The sequence below is a fragment of the Cydia pomonella genome, chromosome 16, assembly GCF_033807575.1.
Source record: "Cydia pomonella isolate Wapato2018A chromosome 16, ilCydPomo1, whole genome shotgun sequence".
Classification (NCBI taxonomy): domain Eukaryota; kingdom Metazoa; phylum Arthropoda; class Insecta; order Lepidoptera; family Tortricidae; genus Cydia; species Cydia pomonella.
The window spans coordinates 13,618,857-13,636,964 of NC_084718.1; the positions used below are offsets into that span (position 1 = coordinate 13,618,857).

Sequence of the window (18,108 nt, forward strand, 5' to 3'; positions counted from 1 at the left end):
TTTTACTGATTATGAAAGCCCTAAATTATGATATAATGAATATAATCGCGAAAACAAAGTGTTTATGGAGCTGTAAATTATACCGCTTTCATTTTCAAGGTGTTCCCGCAAAATTAGAACCGCGGAACATAAAATACTTTATCTCAAAACAAAAGTTTTTACGATCTCTTTTTGCGAGATATTTTATACGCTAATTTAGTATTTTTTACGTCGTTGGAGGAGATCAGTCGTTTTTGAGTAGAAATAAATCGTGATATTCCTAGACATATCGTGAAACGTGAAAATCTTCGTCTCATTTTCTGAGTCGACAGCGGGGCTCCTATTTGTGGACAGTTTGCTCTTCGGACATCTGACTTCTGAAACAACCTAACGAACCTATCCTATCGGCCCGATTCGAAGAATGAGATACGATAACGAAAAGTTCTGGTTTAGATAAGTTCTCATTTAGATATCGTTTGTATGTCGTAGAATTGAAAGAAGCAGCTCGGGCAACCAATGTCACTTTGACGTTAGAAATATCGTAGATAGATCTTATTGGGATCACAGCGGAATCGAAATAAACGTCAATTTTGATATGTCGTTTAATTATCGATCTTTTAAAGATCTTCCCAAGATCATAAACGTGTCTTAATCATTCTTCGAATCGGGCTACCTACTACCGTCAAAGTATTACACAGGAAAATTACGATCTGCCTGGTTTTACGATCAGCCGCCGACATATATACATATATAATGTGTTTGTGAGTAGATATGTAACTATCTTTTTTTAGCTTTCCGCTCATTTTTGCCATTGCATGCGCTGTCTTCTGGCTGCCTTGCTATACTATGGGGTGTAGCGAAAGTAATCAATCCATGAAATTGTTTACGTTACTTCTCGATCGTGTTTGTTTTTAGATTATCTTTTACGATAAACGATTGTTACCTTGGCAACGCTCTCAGAATAGGTGACATAACAGAGTCACACAATTTCTTTATTCGTAGCCTGTTATAGTGCCTAATGGGACAGTGCCATTGTGCCGTCAATAGTAGATTGTTAACCAAGGGCTGAAAGGCACTCATTTCTGTCAAGGTAGTTTGGCGCCTAAACGCAGTGAGAACGCCAATAGTCCGAGACTGAAATGGTCCCTTTCACCCGAGTTAACACTCTACTTTTCATTTCAAATACGAGGAAAGTAAAAATAATTTACGAAAACATGACTAAGTATAAACTTTTATAGTATTTCTTGAGGGTACTTTTAATTAACAATTTAGATAGGTGTCGTGATTTATGGAATGAGGGGTTAAATATTAGAATGAAAATTGTACAATGAATCCTTTTAATATCAAATTTTAATTGCTTATCGTAATATGAACGAAAAAAACGTGCTGTAAAAAGTAAAATGCTCTTGTGCAGAAACCTATCATTTTATGCACACTTTTTAAAGCAACAACAAGAGTTCTAATATTTGTCTAACAATACGAGTAGGCTGCTATTTGTATCAAATATTTTCTAGTTTTTTTGTGAAAGCGAATGCCATCTGGGAACCCAGAGGAGAAACTGGGTCTTATCGGGATTAGTCCGGTTTCATCATGATGTTTTCCTTCACCGAAAAGCGATTTAAATATCAAATTCCGAAAACTCAGTGGTACGAGTCGGGGTTTGAATTGATCTCGCAATCTTCGGATCGAATTTCACACGCTATTACTGCTAGAAGTGCTAGACTACCGGCACTCTATTTAATATATAATAAAAATAAACATTCAACGGAGGTACACCTAGTTACACAAAAGTTTCTTATATTTCGTTTTTTTTTTATACTACGTCGGTGGCAAACAAGCATACAGCTCGCCTGATGGTAAGCAGTCTCTGTAGCCTATGTACGCCTGCAACTCCATAGGAGTTACATGCGCGTTGCCGACCCTAACACTCCGCACCCTCGTTGAGTTCTGGCAATCTTACTCACCGGCAGGAACACAACACTATGCGTAGGGTTTTATGTTATTTGGTTGCGGTTCTCTGTAAGGTGGAGGTACTTCCCCAGTTGGGCTCTGCTCTAGATCTGGAATGACATCTGCTGTGCTGTGCCCTACCACACAAAGCGAGATGACATCATCGTTTGATCATTTAAGACTTGAGTTCTAGTAAACTTGTTTTTATTGCCGACGAAATCAGTGGTATCACAATAGGCATCACAATTATTCGCGTTCATCAGTTACCCTCGTCGTTACGAGTAAGCAGGTGATTGATCATTTCAGGTGTTAAATTGGGGACTTATTTTATTTACCTGTATACGCAGGTAAATAAAAGGTAAGGTTTATGATATTTTGCAATTTTCTGTCTATGCCTTGTTAAAATGTTATATGACTTTAAGAGGGGGCTAACGCAAAAGTGCAGTTTTTATATTGGATTTTTACACGTTTTAATCAAGGACAATTGAAATGTAAAAAAATACTCGGAAATTAGACTATATATTCGCGAAGGCAGACTCTAAGCAAAACCGAAAAAGGTAAAAGTTGGTTTAATACAAAAAATCCCGAGAACTTGTCCAATTTTCATTTATTTTAAATTGTATATCTTTACCCTGCCTACTACTACTACTACTAATTAAATTTCGTAATACTCGAGGGATTAGACAAGCACAATTTTAATCAGAAGTATAATTTCAGGGTATTTGAGCTGAAACGTCAAAAGTCATACCTTCCGTCAAAAATTTCGCACGGTATCTTTGGTCCCTTTTTAATTTCCTGGCTTTAAGAGGGCGCCCTCTTAAATGGACCTTAAGTTCAAGCCAGAAGTTGAACAGAAACTGTCCCTTTCACTCGGATCTTAGGATGCTTGGAGCGACTCAACGGTTTTTACAAAGTATCTCTAGCGAACCGGGAATGACGCGACCGGGAACGGGTAATGTATCAGAGAATGTTAGTAATGTTACATTCGGATGGCGACACTGCAACAGAGTTGCTGTTGCGACGTTACTTGATGATGTTACTATTCATTTACTTGATAAATTGCATCGCTGTCGATGTCGCATTGTTGGAGCGATAAAAACGTTCATTTCGTTACTCATTTTATCAAGAAGATTGACATCGCCCGCTTAGCATTGACATATATATCTAAGGACGGGCCTTACGGACAATAAGAATGGGGTCAGTACGGCGGCGTCACGCACACGAATTCGAGTCAATTGTGCAGTCTAACGCCGCAACGCGATTGGTTGATGAGTTCGCATCACGCGCGCCATTGGTCCCAACACTCCCAACTAGTTCTGTTAGACTGCAGGATTGGCTCGAATTCGTTAGTAACACCACTGAACTAGCACCATTCTTAGTGTCCGTAAGGCCCTTAGATATATATGTCAATGCTGCTTAGTGTATCAAAGCCAATTAACTAGAATAACTATAGAAGTCGGACTAGAGCTCAAAGATGACCCCACGGGAATTGTGCCGCGAGCCACTCAACTGTGTCGTGACATCCACGAAGACGCGTGCCTTGACTCGTTTTGTCATGTCATTAAAGGTTAGGTTTGACAAATCTGCACGTCATCGTGGATGACACGAACTATAGGTACAGCACGTATTAATATTGTTATGCCACGCAAGAGTTGATATGGTATATAAGATTTTATTTTAGCTAATCATAACTTAGTTTATTTATTTAGTTTTGATTGTATGGTACATAATAAAGAACATTTACTTACTTACTTACTTATGTGCTATGGAAACGCGTTAATAGCGCGTAAGGAGTTATTGTCTGCCTTAAAGTTCATCACACATAAACTAATCGAGCAAATGTTCCATTTACCTAAATCGAGCAATACAGTTCTTAAAAAAATGTTACTCATAGAATAAGAGGGTTAGTAAAGCTTTGTTTGCATATAATCATCTCTAGTGAGTTTTAACACTTTTTAAAATATGCGCGACCTTTATACTGCCTCATACTTAAGCAAATGATGGATGGTGTTCAGCAAAACTGACATATTTTTGCATTTGCGTTCGAGCTACTTTTTTCATGTATCTGGTCAAAATCGTTGGGAAACGTTGAAATAGCTTCATATTGTTATTGTATAGATAGATCTCTTTGACGATACCTTTGTATCGTCAAAAAGATCATCCAGCAGTAGACTTATTTCGACTGTTATGGTTACAAATGGTTCAGTTGGTGATATTCTAGCCCTTACAGTTTACTTTATTGTAGTTTTTATTCTTCTATTAGTTATTTGAAATAATGATTCAAAGACATATTGTGTTGATTACGAGTATTTTGTGATGAAATGTATACACATTTTACTTGCAAGTACTTATTTCTAAGGCAGTTACAAAAACAAATTTGTGCTAAAGAACATGTGAAAAATGAATGGCTGAAAGAAATAGTTAAAATTGTTTTTTTACAGAACTAAACCATTCACATTTCATCTGAGACCCTTTCAAGTACCTACTTGCTACCCCTTGACCGTTTCAAATACCTACTCGTATTTATTAGCAATTAAAACATTCTTGACCTATTTCCGCATAAAGCATTCCGGCATACTTGTGGCCAAACTCCCACATTATCAAGGCGAGGCAAGAGTTACAAATTGTTATCCGCTCTTACCACAAACTTTGTATCCACTGGCTAATCTGATGAAGGTAAACTCGGGACAATTTGGTTTAGAGTTCCGTTTGATTATTATGCGTATAACTTTGTTATAATTTTAGATGGAACATGACTTTGTGGTGTTTAAATGTTCTTGTTGACAGCCGTCATTATTACTCGTGCGGCTTGGGCGTACTGATTTATTTGGAACTGTACATCTGGCCTGTAGGCATGACCAATTTTTATCAATCATACTTTATTGCATTACTTCATCCAATTTCCACAATGACCTTGCATTGTAAAGCTATAAAGATTATTTACTTAGACTAATTAAGTATATCTCTCTACGATTAGCAATTCCTAATTTCGAACAAACTCAATAAATCATAAGGAAAATTCTGTGAAAATCACAAGAAATGAAATACCATTCAGTTCGCCCTAATCACCTGCCTCACGTTACATATTTTATATATTTTTATCCTTTTAATTTTCTATCCTCCTGGCTGATACTCATCTGCCAATGGAAAATTTGTATATAACAGACTATGTTCCTACTATCAAGTTTCATCAATGTTGACATTTAACAATTTTTTATGGGTTTCAACTGGTTTTGACATCACCTAAACGATCGTCTTGGTGATTGGCGCGTATCTCACGCGCGACTTTCTCATCGTGCACCCACCGCGTGCATACCCGGAAGGGGGACTGCTACGCGGCCACTCAACTCAATGTACTTGCAACATAGCACCGCAGGGGCGGCGTTAGGTTAGGCGGCGTGGGTCACCGGCTACAGACTCGCGGTCTGAGTGGCCTCGCGCCCCAATGGTTTATTCCTAATTCGGCCACCATATGGCCTCGCAAAATCTACCTTGCCTACATTAAATTTTGGTCTAGCGCCGCCACTGCAGCACCGTAAACCATGGCGCACCTGTTGGCATACCCCGCCCCGCGTGCCCGTACATCTGCTCGGAAATCTCGGAATCTTATCTGAGGGATGAGACGGTCAGGGCTGTCAGCACTGCTGATTTCTGGGCATCCACTCTTTAGGGGAGCCTCGACACGAAAGAAGAAGATCGTGCACCAATCAACGTGAGAGATTTTTAAGGTCGTATCAAAATGAGATCAAAACCGTTACAAGTTGTTAAATCAAAATCGGGCACACTTTCTAACAAAGTAACAAACATTAAACATACCAACACGAAAAGCGCACCCTCAAATAATAGTCGATCTACGCCCTAAGCTTTCGCTATTTTAATGATTCCTGTTTGTCTATACCACATTTCGGTAAATTTATTCGTATCGTTCTTCAGTAAACCTTACAAGAGCAGATCCCGTGATAAATCCTCGGAAAAATGGCCGAAACCCACCCGGAAGTGCCTGTTTGCCCGGCTGAATACAAAGTGGTGATTATAGTGCGGGAGATTAGCTGAAGGATGATAATGGCGCGTTTTTTAGTTTTCTCCAATCCAAATCTTGTAAACAATCCTGGTAAGGGAATTTATTTCTGTGATGAGCACGGATATTTGTTTCTGAGTCATGGGTGTTTTTCTATGTATTTAAATATTTATAAATATTATATATATAATATATCGTTGCCTAAGTACCCACAAGACGAGCTTTATTAAGCTCACTGTGAGACTTAGTTCATTTGTGTAATCATGTCCTATGATATTTATTTATTTATCAAATACTAGAAAATATCCATGACGAACAACCTCTATATACGACTACGTTCCTAGAAGCCTTTTTTTACTTTCTTTTTCATTTTAGAAATGCAGAAAAGTACAATTAAATCATATTCTTTTAGAATTTCAGGTATATGTATGTAACTGTCTCAATTTTTGTGACTGCGGTCAGCCAAGTCCAAAATATGTGGATATTATACTATAAGAGGAAGCATTAACAAACTTTATCTTATACGTGGCGACATTTCATGATATGCCTAGGAATTCAATGATCTGGCGAATTTTACGATCGGCCGCTGGTATAAGTATATACCGGTTGTGTAATGTTTTTAATAATACAATTTTGGGAAATTTAATTTTGCATAATTTGTATTGCATAATTTTGAAATGCAGAAATGATGATTTGGTATAAAAATAAATAAAATAAAAACGAATTGCATAATGTCGAAAGTAATCATAGTTTAGTAGCATAATAATGTATTTTCATAACAGGCAACCAGTATAATGTTCACTTTGTAAACTATTTTATACTCAGTACCCCTAGTGTAACTTTGATCGACATCATAACGTGACGAACGCGTTTGCGTTAAGTGTCATTTTGTATGAGATTTTTGACTTTCCAAAACGTCCCGCTTGGCGCGCTGTGCAAAAACCCATACAAAATGAGACTAAACGCAAACGCGTACGTCACGTTTCAAAATCGAATTTAGTTACACTAGGGGTACAGAACGGGTGTTGTTCCACAATCAAACCACGGCAAATCGTTCATAAACTTTATTTGATTGAGTTTTCTGAAAGTTTAACAACACTGAATTACTAATTCATACATAAACATAAACATTATATTTGCACGGAACATAATCGATTTATCTAATCGTCAAACTTACGTCTGTCGACATATATCATTTTACCGCAAAGAAGCGGCCAGTGTGGGTTGGAATCTCTGTAGTTCCTACAGTACTCCCCCCCTAGACCGTGGTTACGGTCGATGATAATCCTGGAGGTGTGCTGGAAATCGAACATGTCGACCGCTCCGCGTCCTTGGTGCCAGGTCTTGGTTTGGTGACGTTTCCTCATCTGTACCACGATCCTGATTCGAATCTGAAGCTGTTTCATTGCCTGTACATGCAGGTGATGAGAAAAGGGGGGACATCATCTCTAGCTAAGTATGCTGGTTTCAATCGGTCGATTGTAACCGTAACCATTTTCCTGTTGACTTCGATGTCAAAGGTTTTAGCGTGGCGTAATACCTTGAATGGCCCTTTAATATGGTGCTTCGAGTGATCAACGTTCGGGGCCAACAATGTGGTTTCACAATGAAACCACGGCCAATCGTTCATAATCTTTATTTGATTGAGTTTGCTGAACATTTAACAACACTGAATTACTAATTAATAAAGAAACATAAACATTATATTTGCATGGAACATAATCGATTTTTCTAACCGTCAAACTTACGTCTGTCGACATATCTTTTACTGCAAAGAAGCGGCCAGTGTGGGTTGGAACCTCTGTGGTTCCTACAAAGGCATATAAACGCCTAATGAAAATGAACAAGCTAAAAAAAAATAACATTTCCGAGACATATGGTTCTGACCATATGGTCGCAGTTCTACCTAACACTCCTCCTCGCTTCGCTCGTCATCATACCTAACGGCGACCAGCTTTAAAGTTGAATAGGTAGATTGCAGTATAATTTAATAGTTTGATTGACACCAAGTATATCATAGAACATTATGTCACCTGATCATTTGTTAAAATTTAGTAAGACTACATTTTACTTATTATACGAAATGTATGTTATAACAAGTAAAATTATTCCTATGGATTGTTCTGAAGAATGTTTTTATGATTATCTAGAGCATTATGTCTTTTAATTAGTATGACTAACAACTTTATGTGTTTCGGTTTATACATAATGTTTATTATGAGTTTCAATAGTAGTTAAATGAAATTATGCTAAAAGTTTGTATTAAAATTGAACGGCACCCGTATAAACCATTTCAACTTAGAGCGCCATCGTCGCCGAATATACTATTCATTCTTGTTCATATTTTAAAGCGAAGTTCGATAGAACTTGCGAATAATATAAATAGACCGATTTACTAGTACTTCGTAATCGCACACTCTTTAACTACAACCATTATCTTATTAACAGTTTGTGTAGGTATATAAATATTTTATTCGCATAAATTTCTTGGTAAAACAGTGTCAAAAACCTGTTAGTTTTATTTTAAATGCTAGCAAATTATGTCATATTGATTTACTACATTTGCGATTTGCGAAAATTGTAGCCAAAATTCAAAAACAAAATCCTGCTTCGTCCATGCCGCAGCCTGTATCCCGCTGACAGTTTTGTCAGAAAGTATGAAATTAATGAAAATTTTGGCATTTCAGAATTCATCATAAATAATTGTAAGCTAAACTTAGTTTAAGCTTACTGAGGCAGTAGCAACCAGGACAAAGTCTTAGAATTTATAAATTTATGCCAATTAACACGGATCGCCGTGTTATGGACACCGAATTTACCCGTTTTAGCGCATTTCATTAGGCACTCGCTGAGCTGAGGTAAAAGCATTGTTAGAGGCAAATAATGGCGCCCATGAAGAGTGCAAACATTACCAAAATAAAACTAAAACTCTTACGCTAAAACTACACATGTGTCGCTCACGAGTGAGTGATTTAAATGAACTGTATATTTTGATTGAACTCCCTCTTCAACTCACTTGAGATTTAACTCGCTCAGTAACTCATCTGTGTTTGCTCGCTCTTTTTCACTCGTTTGGAAATGAGCCGGCCAAGCCAAACGAGTAAAACGATGCGAATAAGCGAAACGACTGTTTCGGAGCGGTTCAGAGGGTGTCGGGAAAACATGGCGGGACTGTATGGCGTGAGTCGCCGTTTTGGTCGCACTTATAGTTGTGAGTATTATAATATCTTTTATGCACTCTACAGATCCACTGAGCGAAATGAGTGATATATATCTTCGTGAGTGAAAGATATTAATAAATATTTTCAACTTAGTGAAGCTGTCGGCGTGATGACCCAATCCCCTTGGGCCTCACCATAATGCAGCGACGGGAGAACCAAACTGATGGCAGCGCCGGCGCCCAGGCCGGCCGCCGTGAAGTTTAGCCGCTCCGTGCGGTTGGTGATGATCCTATCTAGGTTGGTTTGAGCTTGGGTTGATGTATTTCGTTCACCAAACTGATTGCACTTATATTTATGTATCTATGAATAACACGTACCTAACGTAATCTAGTTCGCTCTACTGTACGGACCGCCACGGCTTTAGTAGGTACATCATGAGACACATGGCTGCTGGTATCCGACCAGCGTTCCATCGACGCTCCTAGCACGCGTTCACTCGCGTCGAGCTTCGCATTTGAACAAGGGTGCGCGCCCCGCGCACGTGCGCTCGCGTCGAGCATCGGGTTTGAACAGGGGCCGATGCCAGGGACGAACCAATGTCACAGGGCATCGAATGAATGAATGAATGAATTGGCGAATGACTGACCACACCGGCTGCAGTTCTGTCTCGAATGTTTTTAATTTACATTGAGCCTTGGATTCTAGACCATTTGGCATGAACAGAAGCCTTTTGCGCATCTCTAGCTAAAACCGTTAAAGTTATAGCGCAAGTACTTGACTTACAATTTAATAAAAACCACAAACTACAATGTATACATATTTATTAGCAGAACACAAAAAAGCAAACGTGTCTCTTGTAGAGACCGATCAGTTGACGTCGTCATAATAGCCACGTAAGCGTCTCAGCCTCTGCCTTAAAGATGGCGGCGCCTTGATTTTCGGGATGGGGGACCTACTTGCGGTGATATACCAGTCGAGAGATAGAACTCCACTAATCAATCCGAATAAAAACACTGAAAATAAATAAAAAGAGTTGCTGTTTATGTCGGATAAACAAACATCAATTTAAATGGAGATATTTATTTGTTGGCTCATGGGTTATCATTTTTCAAGGCATAAAACTTCACACACCGGACTTATTCAGTCATCCTAACTAGGATCTTAAAAAAATGAATTGTTAGTTATTACAGTCAGACCCTTACTAAACGCGGTTACATCTTTACAATTTAGGATTAGGAAGCGGAAGTTTTGAAAAATCGTAGGTACCACTTTTTTTAAGATCACTATACCAAAAATATAAGTAGCAATCTTGAGGGTTTTCTCTGGCAACTTCATCGATTACATCTTGGAGAATCGAAAGTAAAGTATTTTTTTTATTATTTACAGATAAAAGTTTCCTTAAAAGTTTAATGTCTAAACCAAGTCACATAGTGACACAATCGCAGAAAAATAGGCGGAAATAATTTTACAGAACAAATTTTCACAAGAATTGTCACTATCTCGAAAACGAGACAGATTTCAGAATGCTTTTTATACCATTTTAGCCCTAAATGCGGTCAAGAATATAAGAGAATAATCTTTAAAATTTGCCATGTTTTTCCAGCCCACGGTGTATATGCATATAAAATCCAAAGAATACTTACATATAATGAAGGGCTTCATCTTGTGTACTCTGTCACAATGCGGAACACAGTTGAATCGTAGGACTTATATACCTCCACAGTAGGTACCTTTTTAATGGCAAAATGTAGGCAATTTTTGTAATTTTTATCTACTCCGTATTCCGTTACTAATTGATTTAAGTAACATACGTCCTCCGTTGTACAATTATAATAATAATCGACCGCGAGCAAGCAATATAGCTAGATTTATATGATACTTTCAAGATTAAGAATTTATCAAATTTTAGATTTAATACCCTGGTGATTTCATTATAATGTATTTTTTTTAATTTGCATTTTTAGGATTCCGTACCAAAAAAGGGCCAAAGGGTTCCTTTTGTAGTGCGTCCGTCTGTCTGTAACATTGCCAAATATCTCGAGACCTACTTCCGTACATTCAGTTATCCGGCACTAATATATAGTATAGGTAATCATTCTATGTCCAAATTTACTATGTGTGCATTATCACTCTTGAATATCTTCACAAATGTCAAAAATCCAGATAATAGTAAAATTTTCTTTGAATTTAGTAAATTAGTTTAGTTTATCGCTTCACATTACTAAAAAACACATATATAATAAGCAAATTTGCTAATTTCCAGTGATCCGAATTTTCCAGTAATACGGCCCTCAAGTGTCAGCATTAGTGCCGGATTATTGAGATTGTACTGTAATTATGAATAATGCTAATCATCCAACCCAGACACATTGAAAATGTATTCTTTTAATAATTAGGTATAGTAAATACCTAATATAAAGAGGGGGGCAAAATTTCAATGTTACTAGGTCAAGTGGGGTATCATTTGAAAAAACACACATTGAACATTCGAAAACAATTTTTGTAACGAAGTTCCTTATCGAACACTTGGCGGATGGGGGCTAGGCGTAAAAATTGTGTAAAATTTTTGCGTCACGACGCTCTTTTGTTTTAAATTATTTCTTGAAAATAAGTAGCCTAATTTTATCGACTTACGTATATCCTATAGTGACGCAACACATTTTTTTCTGTGGGTACAGGATTTGTAGAAACAGGCGGTAACATCAACCATCCGGGTTCGATCCCCGGACGAGTATTTCATATTTTTGATTCGCTAAGCGAGTGTGAAGCTCGAGCTAAGCGTATCAGTTTTAGCTTCTACAAAAATGTATTCTTATGTTTTGTTTTTCTCCCTACCTGTAAATCGCATTTCTGAACTGATTTGTGAAATTTTGTGAGCAGTTTCGTTAGTTATTATTTTGTCAATTAAGTATTTTTTGTCTTTGTTAATCAATACTATAATACGTTTTCAATAATAATATGTTTCGTGCCAACCGAGTATTCCGGTTCATTTCACAGTTTCACTGTGGGGCTTTTATCATAGTTTTCGTGGTGGTCCAGTCCTTTGATAGAATATTTTCCGCTCTGTATCTTCCAATCCAATATACGCAGCCTACGGATGCGCATTGAAAGCGGCATCTCTAAGGAAGTCTGTCAGAAAATGTTCATGGTTTTTCTACCCCTCCCCCGATATTTAGCAAATTAGTATTAAACCGCCATACAAATCCATTAAGTAAGCTAAAACGAGAGCTTAACTTCAATTGTATGGGGGCGGCTTTTTGACGACGAGTTCTTGTGACTCTTAAAACTAAATTTAAATTTATTTAAAAATTAGTTATATCATACAAAATAGATTATTGAAACTATTAAAAAATACATTCCTGAGAAGCAACATACATGTGTACTTATATTATAATTTTAGAGAATTTTAATGTAAAATAGGTGTACCTATTTACGTACTTATGTTTTGTCATACTAACATACTAATAAAATTATAACTAACCACCTAAGAATCAGTGTTGTCCAAAATTAGGTCTTTATTATAACAGGTAATAAAAATTAGCAAACTTTACTAATATAAATGATAATTTTTGCATTTAAAATATATTCTGGCCATGTTTTTAAAAGTATTAAAAGCTCTAAGACTCATTAAAAGTTGTCGGCAAATCAGAACAGATTATTTCTTGAACAGCCTGTAAGTAGGTTTTAAAATAGATTTACTCGTAACTTTTGTAAGTTGTTACTTTTTGTTTGTTACTTTTGTAAGACGATATTATTGAAATCATTTATGTAAGTACCTATACCTTTATTTTGATTAAAACTTTTTGTTTAAGAATGCTGATACGTTATAGAGGAATAAGTAAGCATAGAGTGCGCACTCCATACATCAGTTTTGGTACCAAAAACGCTTATTTGCTAGTCGACATCTAACCATCATCGGCGGAATTATTATTGATACTAGATGTCTCGAGTATCGCGACTCACGAAAATTGTATTGCTCAACAATTTACAACTACTTTATTCAAGCAGGAGTTGAAAACAGAGTTCCGGTTAATCCAGTTATAATATTAGCTGAAAATTGTTGAGAATTAGACTATTCGTTCGTCGCAATATCTATTGTCAAGTATCAGTATTGATAATTCCGCTACTCGATGCTAGATGTCGACTACGAAAATAATAAGCGATTTGGTACCAAAACTGATGTATGGAGTGAGCTCTCTATTAGTACATTACGATACAAGTGCGAAAAATAGGAAATTCGAAACGAGTGGCGATAAATTAAAACACGACCGAAGGGAGTGTTTTAAATCGACACGAGTTGCGAATTACCTATTCGCACATGTATCGTACAACGTTTTACAGTACATATGGCCCTTTAAATGTTCGACACAGTAACGTAATATGCTACTTCTCGCACTAGTTCTATAAAGTAGCCCCATATGTACTGTAAATATTTTTTTCACTAGGGTTACATATAATCAGCTGGAAAAGTACATACTAATTTTATGAATTGAATTGACAAATTAAGTGATGATTCATAAATAAATAGGTATGCACTATTGCTGCTAGCAGTACCTATCTACTTATATTGTTTTCAACTTCTACGACTGAGTAGTACTCTATCATATATCTATACTCGCAACAGATTTTCTGAAGTCTCGTTAAATATCTCGTAAAATTTAATATTTCACGGATAATTGGGTATGAGTACCTACTTATGTACAGTCAGATGCAAAGAGAGGTGACCCCCCTGCATAGACTGATTTGACTTTTTTTTATTAATAAAACTATTTACAAACTTGTTATCCTTTCATATTTATGTTTTTGATGGGATAACCTGAGGTTGTGACCTATATTCATCAGAATGAAATCACGTAAGATAAATTGTGTCGTTATTAGCATAGTTTCAGTTCAGACACACTTAGTAGTAGAATTTATCACGTACGCGGCTTTGCGATATAATACATTCGGTGTAGAAAGTGTCGAACTAATGGATGTCGAACTTAAAGATGGCCTTATTTTCTCCTGGAAAATAAGAAGATTTGAGAAGATGGGAATGCCGCCGGGACAGTAACCTGCAGCTCCAACTTCAAGAAATTGGGCTGAATGAACGCAACACGTGACCGACAGCTCGCCTGCATCCAGCCGGGCGTCCCTACACTATATCTACATATTCTACATCTACAATACTATACATAGATAGAACACATCAGAATGAAATTACGTAAGATAAATTGTGTAATTAGTAACACATTTTCAGGTAGTAGGTATAAGTATTTCAAATTAATATTATTATTAATTAAGATATAGTGGGCTATATTCTTCCTGTATGTATTTACATATAACAGTAGGTACATACTTTGAATTGACTAAAAAATCCTCTAATTTTTAAATAGATCCACGGATCAAATTTAACCATAAGCGTATTTTTGGCTGGCACGATGTTATCAATAAGGAAAAATAAAACTTGAGGATAAGTTTCTAAGATTGTAACTTCGTAGCTCGGCCCCACTTCTTTGAAATAACTCTATAAGGAATAAAAGAAAAGTTGTATACAATCACTTCTTGCTTATATTTCTTGTGAACAGAAGCCTAACTTAATAGAAGGAGGCATATTTAATTTTTTTATATCAACACGTTTTATGACTATGACGTGATATCTCGGTCGCACGGTCGCATTAATCAACTGGTGTGAGAGAGGTACACTGAAATTTGTACAATGCTGGTAACACTTTTGAAAACCTGAATATATCTCAAGGTGGTTCATTATTTACTTTGCGTTACGTGGTCTTAATATTTTCAGACTCAACCCGGAGCTTTGCTGAACGTGACTGAAATATGAGAATAGTACTTGATGGTTTTTAAATGTCTTTCAAGTTCTAAACGATGAACTGTTTGAAAATATTCAGGAACCTCTTTTCCTTATTTAAATATGATTTGGATTAAAATTTTCATCAAGAAAGGGGCAAATAAAATTACCTTTTTTTATAGAGTAAGAGTAATATCAAATTAAATCACTTTTTATAAAAACACTACAGTAGCTACATAAAATATTTAGAGTTACATTACACTTACTGACTTGACATAAATTTATTAAATTCCGCTACCTAAAGGTTGTCTGGAAGAGATTGATTTTTAGCGATAAAATCGCCTGTTGTTTTGCCTCTTCTTAATTTTCTGTATTCTTTGTTTTGTTTTCTGAATTCAGTACCCCTAGTGTAACTTTGATCGACATCATAACGTGACGAACGCGTTTGCGTTAAGTCTCATTTTGTATAGGATTTTGAGGTTCCAAAACGTCCCGCTTGGCGCGCTCTTTCGAAATCCAATACAAAATGAGACTAAACGCAAACGCGTACGTCACGTTTGGAAATCGAATTTGTTTACACTAGGGGTACAGGTGTGCAATAATAGTAATTTACTGCTAACTTTTTACAAATCATTTTAAAGTCACTTTGTGTCAAAATGATCACTTTCTGACACTAAGTGTATTGAAAATTGACTTCTACTAAAGCGGCAAGTGACAATAATCGGTCACTTATTGTGACTACATTTAATGTAACAGGAGTTATTATGCGACAACAAAACAATCCTAAATAAGTTTTTGCTAAAAAAAAAATTTTTTTGTGTACAAGCTGAGATTGTACTTTTTCCACAGGCAAGTAATAAGTTGAGCCAATTCTAAAAACCCTAAACACAATTAGGTTGCGTTGTATGACCACAGAGCCTCCTATGGCCACTTCCTGTCCCTATTTTCAGATCAGCTCGATGGTACCATAATATTGCATTGCCATCCGATTTGATACAATACGTACATATGTAAATTTTTATCTCAAACAAAGTTATCAAACCTGAAGAAGACAAGACAAAGTAGTGAATTCAATAGGTACACGAATAAACTCAAATACGATATTCGAATTTGATTTCAGTAATACCGACCGAAGTTTCAACTTCAAATTACCTTTTCTACAGAGAAACGTCACGTTTGTGTGATAGCCACTGAAGTTGTGATGATATCTCGTTGGGCCCGCAACTTTGACTATATTTCAAACAGAAATTAAAGGACATCGGATGAAATCTTGTGAAACTTTTGACGGGTAAAGTTTAGAGACATAAAATAGATACATGAAAATATATAAATGTTTATTGTTTTATTTTATTTATAAGGCACGCAAAGCAGAAAACATTCAAAATATTAATATTCGATATAAGTGGTAGGTTTTACATAACAATGCCGTCCATGATGTGCATGCACAGAGAGCAAAACCGATCCCAAAAAAATACAAATTCAAAAAAACATTAAAACTACACTTAAATACAAAATTACATGGTTAATTATAATTGCAACGTATTTAAATTGTTAAATTGTCTATTCTTGTGATGTATGATGACCAAGAACTCTGATGACTTGCTTCTTAAATACCATTGCAGAAATCGCAAAGCGTCTGGTTGACGTAACTAGCCGCGTAGCCAACGTTACAATCGTTAACGCTCCGTAGCGTATCGTAGTCCTCTCTCTCTATCACTCTTCCAAATTAGTCCGACTGTGACAACTTGCGTTTCGTTCGCCACGGAGCGTGAACGATAGGCACGTTGGCTACGCGGGCTGGTGACCGAAGAGCAGGCGGCTTCCTCGGACAACGTATCAGTATTGCGAAATGCCGCCAGCATCCTTGGTACAATGCCTCAAGGGCCTATATTAGATTTAAGCTAGTTATAGTAATCCTCTGTATATAAACGCGTAACATAAAATTAGGGATAATAAGCTAGGAGAGTGAATTTTATGAAGAAGTTTGCGTAAAATGAGTGTATTTTATAAAATAATGGACGTGGTCAAATATTGCATTAAATGTGTAACAGTCAAAGACAAATTAATGCTTAGAATTTGACGGCTAATGTGGGATGTATAACAATATGTGTATGATATGTAAAAAGATGGCTTTACACGTCGTATACTCTTTCCGATAACCTCACTTGTTATAACTTCAAAAGTTTAATTAAATGTCCAACTTTCGTTCGCAACAATTCAGAATCATGTCTAGACAACATTCTAACTAACTTTCCCGAAGAGTATGTAGGTCTCCCTGAGGTGGATCACAATGGTCTGGCCGATGGGCACGCAGCCCTAGTTAGTGCCATTTCTATCGACGATGGACGGACGGATAAACACGACGAACATATATGGAAGGAAATTATGAAATTTAGTGAGAGTGAACAAGTAATGTTTAGAAATGAGTTAATAACAGGTGATTGGACTAACATAGGGGTCAACACTTTCATCAAGAAGTTCAATCATGTTTTTGAAGTATGTTTTAAGAAGCACAAAAAAAGAGTTAGTAAGAGAAATCTAACTAATATTAAATGGATCACGAAAGGCATTAAGGTGTCTAGCAATATGAAACGTGTTTTAATGACAAATAAGAATTGTATCCATGAATCGATATTAAACTATGGCAAAAAATATGCAAGTATTTTTAGACGAGTTATCACGGACGCCAAAAGATTAGCAGTTCGGGCACAAATTTCAAAAGCCAAAGACTCCTCGAAAGAGATTTGGAAGGTTGTCCACAAACATCGAAATAAGATGACAACTAGAGCACAAGAAAATTTGGTGTTAAAAACCGAGAATGTGAATGGGGACTTAAAAGTGCTTAGCAATCCTACAGACGTTTGTGCTGCTCTGTTAGATCAGTTTACTCACAAAAAGGATGTAAGCAATTTTTCACAACAATCTCTCGCTCTCCTAAGAGCGCATGTAGAAAGAGTTAGAGAAGATAATAATATGTCATTAGAGCCCATAACTCATTTAGAAGTGATTTCTCTTGTTAAAAAGCTCAAACCAAAAAGATCGTGTGGATATGATGGCATTCCGATCACTGTTATAAAGGATAACATCGATGTACTTGCGGATCCGCTAGTCAGCTTTTTTAACAAGTGCTTTGAGGACAGCGTCTTTCCGGACCAACTTAAGGTGGCTAAGCTTTTGCCTTTACACAAAAAGGGTTCTAAGTTCGATTCCAA

At 36.6% G+C, this 18,108-nt stretch overlaps 1 long non-coding RNA gene across 1 annotated transcript; it reads right to left on the reverse strand.

Moving 5' to 3' along the window:
- Positions 1-9,912: 9,912 nt before the first annotated feature.
- On the reverse strand, positions 9,913-11,101 carry LOC133526527 (uncharacterized). Its single transcript, XR_009800745.1, has 2 exons — positions 10,752-11,101; positions 9,913-10,121 (listed from the first exon to the last, which is right to left on the reverse strand). It is a non-coding gene; the product is annotated as an uncharacterized LOC133526527 (long non-coding RNA).
- Positions 11,102-18,108: the final 7,007 nt, after the last annotated feature.